Raw genomic sequence first — 7051 nt, forward strand, 5'->3', positions numbered from 1 at the left:
ATGAAACGAAAATCGCGTTTATATATGATTTAAAAAAAAAAAAAAAAAAATCAAAAAATCGGTGCTGGCCGATCGCTGGCCGATCAGGCCGCTGCAATGGCGGCTAGCCGATCGGCCAACGCTTCGGCCAGCGACGAAGCGATCGGCGAGCCCATGCCGATCCGCTCGCCGATATTGCATATTGCCGATTGCAATGGTTCGGCTAGCCGAGCCGTCAGCGCGAAGAATCGGCTAGGCGGTCATTAGCCGACCATTGCCGGATGCTTTCTAATAGGCTTCATGATTTTTTTACTGCTTTGAGTTTTAAGAAATGTGAAGTGAAGGAAAGTTGCTGAAAAAAGTTTGTCCAATGTGGGTCCCACCTTTATATTAATTTTATGACGAAATGTGAAAATAATGAGTTAATGGAATGTGACGTCTCTTTACCATGTATAGTAAAAGTAAAATGAGACGAGCATTCTTGAAGTGATGAGCTATTTACTTCTGTCGTCTTCATCTTCCTCGAATCATCGCTACCAGTAGTCACTACAAGAACAGCTACTGTTCTTGAAATGATGAAATCTCTTCGCATCCCTCACAACGATTTCTCTCTCCGCTACAATCGACATGAACTTGATCGCCTCATGGCAATCCCCGCAGACTCTCAGGTTCTTCGTGATCAACAGCCTCGTCCCCGGCCTAGTCTTCAGAATCCCGAACGCAATAGCCAGCCTCTCGCTGTGGTTACGCAGCATCTTCACCTTCACCTCCTCATCCTCGACGCGGTGCAGCACTGCCTCCGTCTTCGGAACATACCCCAAAGCCCTCATCTTAGGCTCCATCTCCTCAAGAATCCCCAAAATCTGCTCATACTCAGGGTGGCTCTTGTCCTCAACCCGAAAAGCATGGAGCTTTCCAGAAACTTCCGCCACGCTGTATCCCGGAACCTTCTTCATCCCGGCAGCTCTCATCGCTCGCCTCACCGTAGATACTTCTTCCCAATTCTTTGCTGCAGCAAAGAAGTTTGAAACAAGGGTGTAAATCCCAGGGCAATTTGGTTTCAGTTCTAGAACTTTCTTGGCTGCAAATTCTCCCACCAAAATCTTGTTATGGTTGAGACAGCCAGACAGAAGAGCAACCCAGACCGCGATCCCGGGTTCGCATCCCGTGTCCTCAACCAAACCCCGAGCTTCCTCGACTCTCCCGCCTCGAGCCAGAAGATCAACCAAGCTAACATAATGCTTCTCCATTGGCTCCACCTTGTAGTCCCTGATCATGGCGTCGAACCAGTACCGCCCCTCGTCGACCATCCCGGAGTGGCTCAGGGCTGAGAGAAGCGACGCGAATGTCGCATGATCCGGCCTCGTCCGCGCCACAACCATCCGGCGGAAGACCGAGAGCGCCTCCTCCCCTCGCCCGTGGATCCCGTAGCCCGCGATCATAGCGTTGTAGAGGATCCCGTCGCGAGCACGCGCCTTCTCAAAGAGCGCCCGGGCGCGGGGCAACGAGCCGCACTTCGCGTACGTGTCGACGAGCGCGGTTTCCACGGCGCGATCCGTCTGGAGCCCTCTCCGGACGACGAATCCGTGGATCTCCAACCCCGGCCTCGAGAAACCGAGGTCGGAGCACGCGGAAGCGCGCCCACGAGCAGGCCGAGTCGGGCTCGAACCCGTGACTCTGCATCTCAACAAGAAGCATCAGAGCATCACCAGGATTCCCATTTCTTGCATAACCAGAGATCAAAGCACTCCAAGAAACCACATTTCTTAATCTCATCCTCCTAAAAATGATCAAAGCTAAATCCATCTCCCAATCTTGGCATACATATCTACAAGACTAGTCTCAACAACAACATCATCAACACAAAACAATCTACAAACCAAATATCCATGAACAGAAGTAGCAATTCTCAAATCCCCAACGCTAGCACACGCCTGTATCAACCCGAGCATCACCACTCGTCCCTTCCAACCCGTCCTCCCGCATCCTCCGATACACCTCCAGCGCCTCCCGCCCGACCGCTCCTCGCCAAGCCCGCGATCACCGTGCTCCACGACACAACGTCCCGTCTCCCCATCCCATCAAACACCCTCATCGCCTCGTCCATCTCCCCGCACTTGACAAACAGATTCAGCACGGACGAGGCCACGAAGACATCGCCCGTATCCGCATTCCACGGCGTCTCTCCAAATTTCTCGGCCCGATTCCAAGTCCAGTGAGGTGGTGCAGGCCTTGATGGCACCGTGAAAGTCGAGCTGTCTCGGCCGGATTCTCGACGAGATCATCTCTCTGTAGAGGGAGATGACTTGAGATGGAGTGTTGAGGCGGAATGGGCGATGATGAGGGCGTTCCAAGAATCCACGGCTCGGGTTGGCAAATTGTCGAACAGTTTGTGGGCAATGTGAATGGCGCCGGTTCGAGCGTAGGCTGCTATTAGTTGCGGAGGGTTGATGGATAAACCTGATGTGATCATCAATGCGTGGAGTTTGGAGATGGATGCATTGCTTCGGCAGCTCAACAGAAGAGATTTTAGAGACCATTTTTTGTAAGAGCATTTGATGCTTGGAGAAAATATGTTTCAAATTCGGACACTCACCATAAATAAAAGATGTGAATCATGTGATAGAACTAAACAAAAATAAATTCTTAAATTTAAATTTCGACATATTAATAATAAAAAAATAATTATAATAAAAAAAATGAATGATCGCCGTCTGTGGGAATCGAACCCACGACCACGTGGTTAAAAGCCACCCCTCTACCAGCTAGCAAGACGGTTGTTATTTTTCCCTTTTTTTGTTTTATTACATATTTTAAATTTTTAAAAAATATTAAATTTGTTTACATGTCTTTTTTTAAATATCTTAATAGATTCATATTCAAAAGGGAGCATAAGTACGTAACAATAACTTTCAATCTAAAATAACAACTTGTATTGCTACAATAACTTGTCAATCTAAAATAACAACTTGTATTGCTACAATGTGAAAAAAAAAAAAAATATATGATTTCAAAAAATTAATCCTAAAAAAAGGGAAAATGGAATGCAATTAAGAGATTTCAATATATAATCTTTCATTCACTTGTCTTCTTTTCCTTTCCCTTCCTTTTTCCATATGCATACAAAAATGAGCATGTCAAAAAAAAAAAAGGATCAAGAAATTCCAAAATAAACAAATCAACATGAGGCTTACATATAAAGCATCATGGGACCAGTTTGGACACCCCTTTATTTGGACTTTAGCGGGGAAACCCCGCCCTTTCCTTGGAGACTTATTGGCATATTCTTGATCACGATTATCATCACCCCCCCCAGAATATGTAGATGACCCTCTACTACTTCTAATTCCTTGTTCGGATAAGGGTCTTTTTCCCTGCAGCTCACCCCAGGCCTCGCCTTCCGCACACTTCCCCCCTCCTTTCGGGGGATAGATCGTAGACAAACCAAATACATGCATAGTCGATAATGAATAGAATGTTTCCCCCCCATAACGAGGTTCCCCCCCCCATGTCAAAAATGGTGGGGGATGTTGTCCTCAAATTCATCCCCTTTGTCTTCAACAATGTTGTACGAGAGGAGAGATGGTTTACAACGTTGGTATAATCCTTCCCGTACATCCAGTAGTGGATAGTATACCATAACAACTTGGTCGCCCTACGAAAGCAAGAGATTGGATGGGGACACACCCCACAGACACAGTAAAGTTCTTACTATTAAATTCCCCTTTCTCCGGGTCGTAGATGTCTGCCCAGCCTTCTCGTTCACTTGTGCCCCCACAGATGAATATCCTGCCATCATGCAGGGCTAGCATGGGGAGTCCCGCTCTAACTTCATAGTAGCGGGCAAAGAGTCCAAGACTCACTTAACGAACCATCAGGTGGTGGCAGTGCAGACCACAAACATTTTATTGTTTAGAATATCATTAAATTTAGTACAACTCTGGCCCCCAACCATGAAAAAGCTTCACCCACACGAAAAATCCAATACAAATGGGAAATGGTTTCCTGATTTCTTTTAAATCCGGATATTACAAGATCTCCATCCTACGATCCTTCAGACCCAACTCGTGAATCTAAGATAGTGCATAGTACCATCGAAGGTAGACCAAAGCACTGGTGGCGAAACCACCCCCCTCCATATGCTTCTAATGAAAACCAACACAAAATATTTTTCATTGAAGATAAATATCTATCTAACCACCAAACAATGGATTAGAATGACAAAATATCGCAAAAAAGTTAAATTGAAATAAAAATATATAACAACAAAAGTTAAATCGAATTGAATTACGTAATGAATTTACTTTTCGAGCTTACAAATCGAGCTGGTGGTTAGGGAAGCAGCTCTTCTTCATAACTCTCACTCTTTGCCTTACTGATCCCGAAATTCAAAGCAATCAACAATCGAATTGAAGCAATCAAACAAATATGGATTCATTGGGCTAACCCACCGGGTTCGGGCCAATCCACTCGGGTTTGAATTGATTTTGGGGGAGGTATAGCATGAATTTTGGGTTTTAAAAAATTTTCCCTTAACCTAAATCTTAGGTTTTGAGCCCTCCCGGGCTATTCGGTCAATAGTAATCTTATATTTACTTATCAACATATTCTAAATTATTAAAAACAGTTATGTAAATAGTAAAGTATAATAAAGTGATCAAAAAAAATAATAGCAATTGAAAATTGAAACAAAATAGATAAACATATCGTTTAATTAATAGCACACATTAATCATAAATTAAATGGAAATCATACATTTCATATAACTCTAACTTTCAATTTGAAAGAAGACATAATTTCCCTATATTCTTCATATCAATGTTGTATTTAATATTAATATTACCAAATATACTTTATATAAGTATATAATCCAAAATTTTAATTATATTTTTATATTTAAAAGCTCAACCCGTGGGCTAACCCCAACCCACTCGGGCCCGTCCCTAGTACATATTATCATCGATTAGTCCAAAGCACCCAAAAGGGGACTCCCCTGGGAATAAAAAACCAACACAAAAAAACCTTTCCCAAAAACAAAGCCCCCAAAGAGTAGTAATTCCATTTCATCAAACCATAAAATAAATTCCCGTTTTTTTCGATTCATTAGCTTCATGACAAACCCTAGAATCAAAATGTCACAAAAAAAGTTAAATTGACAAGAACATAAAAGGGGGTGTAATATGCGTAGGTAATTGAGTTTACAGCTACTAGAGCTTGAAATTAAATCCGCAAGCGGTGGAGGGTTGGTCCCACTCAACAGCCCTCCATAGACTATGCGCTCAACTATCATTGTATTTGTCAGCTAATACATCACTTTTTGCTCCTGAAATTTATTTCTTTTGTCATACAAAAAATTAAAAAACTATTGTCTTCTATTGAATCAATAAAATTTGCCCTAAGAATAGCATGAATGCGATTCTAATGATATAATTACCCAAAAACAAGTAGTAATTCAAGTTATATTTAAGAAGATGATGAACACCTCTTGCAATTGAATCGAAATAAAAACCCCAAATTAAACAAACATACTAACATCCAAAAACACGATGCTATGATGAAGGTTGTGACCCAATAGTTCTTACATTTAAATAGTTCTTAATTAAAATTTTGATAGTAAGAAATCTAATTTTGGATATGCTACATTCGATTTTCCTTATTTTCCATATTTCAATTTTGATTGAATGAATCAAATTCAATCATATATTCTGAAATTTCCCCAAAAAATAAAAAAAACAAATAAGGCTAGTTAATTTAGAAAAATTCGATTTTAGAAAGAAGGTTCCTGATAAAATTTTTAAATTTAAATAATAAAAATTATTATTATATAATTTTAAGACATATTTGTCAGCCCCACGTCTCAGAATGAGAAGATTAGAAGCCTCGACATGTTTTTACCCAAACAAATATCTTTCCAAGCATATGTAGTCAACATCAACTAAAAAGGGATTGATTACAAGATGTTTGATCGACGCTCAAGAGAGATTCTCACCGTCCATTTGAATTGAGTTTTTTTAATTTAAAAAAGTCTATGGCTTGAAACTTTGATTTACAAAGTCATTTAGCTTTTACTGTCGCTCAGTTGTTGAACCCCTATTTTTCATGAATGGCGTCTAGACAGAACATGTAATCTCATTTATATAGTTACGGTACATAAGAAAGTGTAAACAATAAGAAAAACTTAATAGGAAAAAATCACCATTGAAATTCCCTTAGCTTTAAAATTTTCACCACTCGTGCTTTCCAGAGCGCCAAACAACCTGTGAAATCAAAGCACAATAACTAACTGAAATTCCGAAAACGGAACTAAATGACAAAGAAACAAAATTAAGTAGCCAAATTCTTCAGCATGAACTATAAACGCAAGTTTACTGAGACTCAGCGACCCAAGAAATGTTCCACAAGCATATAAAAAAAATAATCTTACTTTTTACCTGGGGATAACACTATGTCAAGTTACTAGAAGACAAGATACCCCACAACCTAAGACAGTCAAAGGCATAAGATGGAACGTTTTACCTTCGCTGAACTTTTTTCTGATAGAGAGAGAAAACAAGATCTCCCTTTTTCCCCTTTTTTGTCGTTCTCAGCAAAACTGTGTAAAAAATGAGCATGCACCATTTCAGGACATAATTACCAAGAAATTCCAAAATCAATTCAAATCAACGGACTTACATATAAATCTCATAAAAGGGACCGACTTTCAGGACACCCCTGATTTGAAATGTAGCAAAGTAATCCCCGCCCTTGCCTTGGACGACTTCGACCTTGGCATATCCAAGATCACAGTTGTTATCGGGCATAGGCATGAATACGTACAAGACCCAACTAGTACTTTTAATATCTTTGTTGCCGGCATAGAAAGCTCCCTTCACTGGCACAGCTCACCCTAGGCTTCCCTTCACCAACACTTCCCCTGCCTCCTTTTGGAGGACAGATCATAGACGAAACCAAGTACATGCAAAGTCGATAATGAATAGAATGTTGCCCCCACATAGACCAGGTTCCTCTTTCCAGAGTCATATAATGGTGGAGGGAGGTTGTCCGCAAAATTTCCCATTGTTGTGCAGCAATG

At 41.3% G+C, this 7051-nt stretch overlaps 1 pseudogene; it reads right to left on the reverse strand.

Annotated features, from left to right (window-relative positions):
- Positions 1-349: 349 nt before the first annotated feature.
- LOC125198748 lies at positions 350-6785 on the reverse strand (annotated as a pseudogene).
- Positions 6786-7051: the final 266 nt, after the last annotated feature.

This window comes from Salvia hispanica, unplaced genomic scaffold, assembly GCF_023119035.1.
Source record: "Salvia hispanica cultivar TCC Black 2014 unplaced genomic scaffold, UniMelb_Shisp_WGS_1.0 HiC_scaffold_234, whole genome shotgun sequence".
In the NCBI taxonomy this organism is placed as follows: domain Eukaryota; kingdom Viridiplantae; phylum Streptophyta; class Magnoliopsida; order Lamiales; family Lamiaceae; genus Salvia; species Salvia hispanica.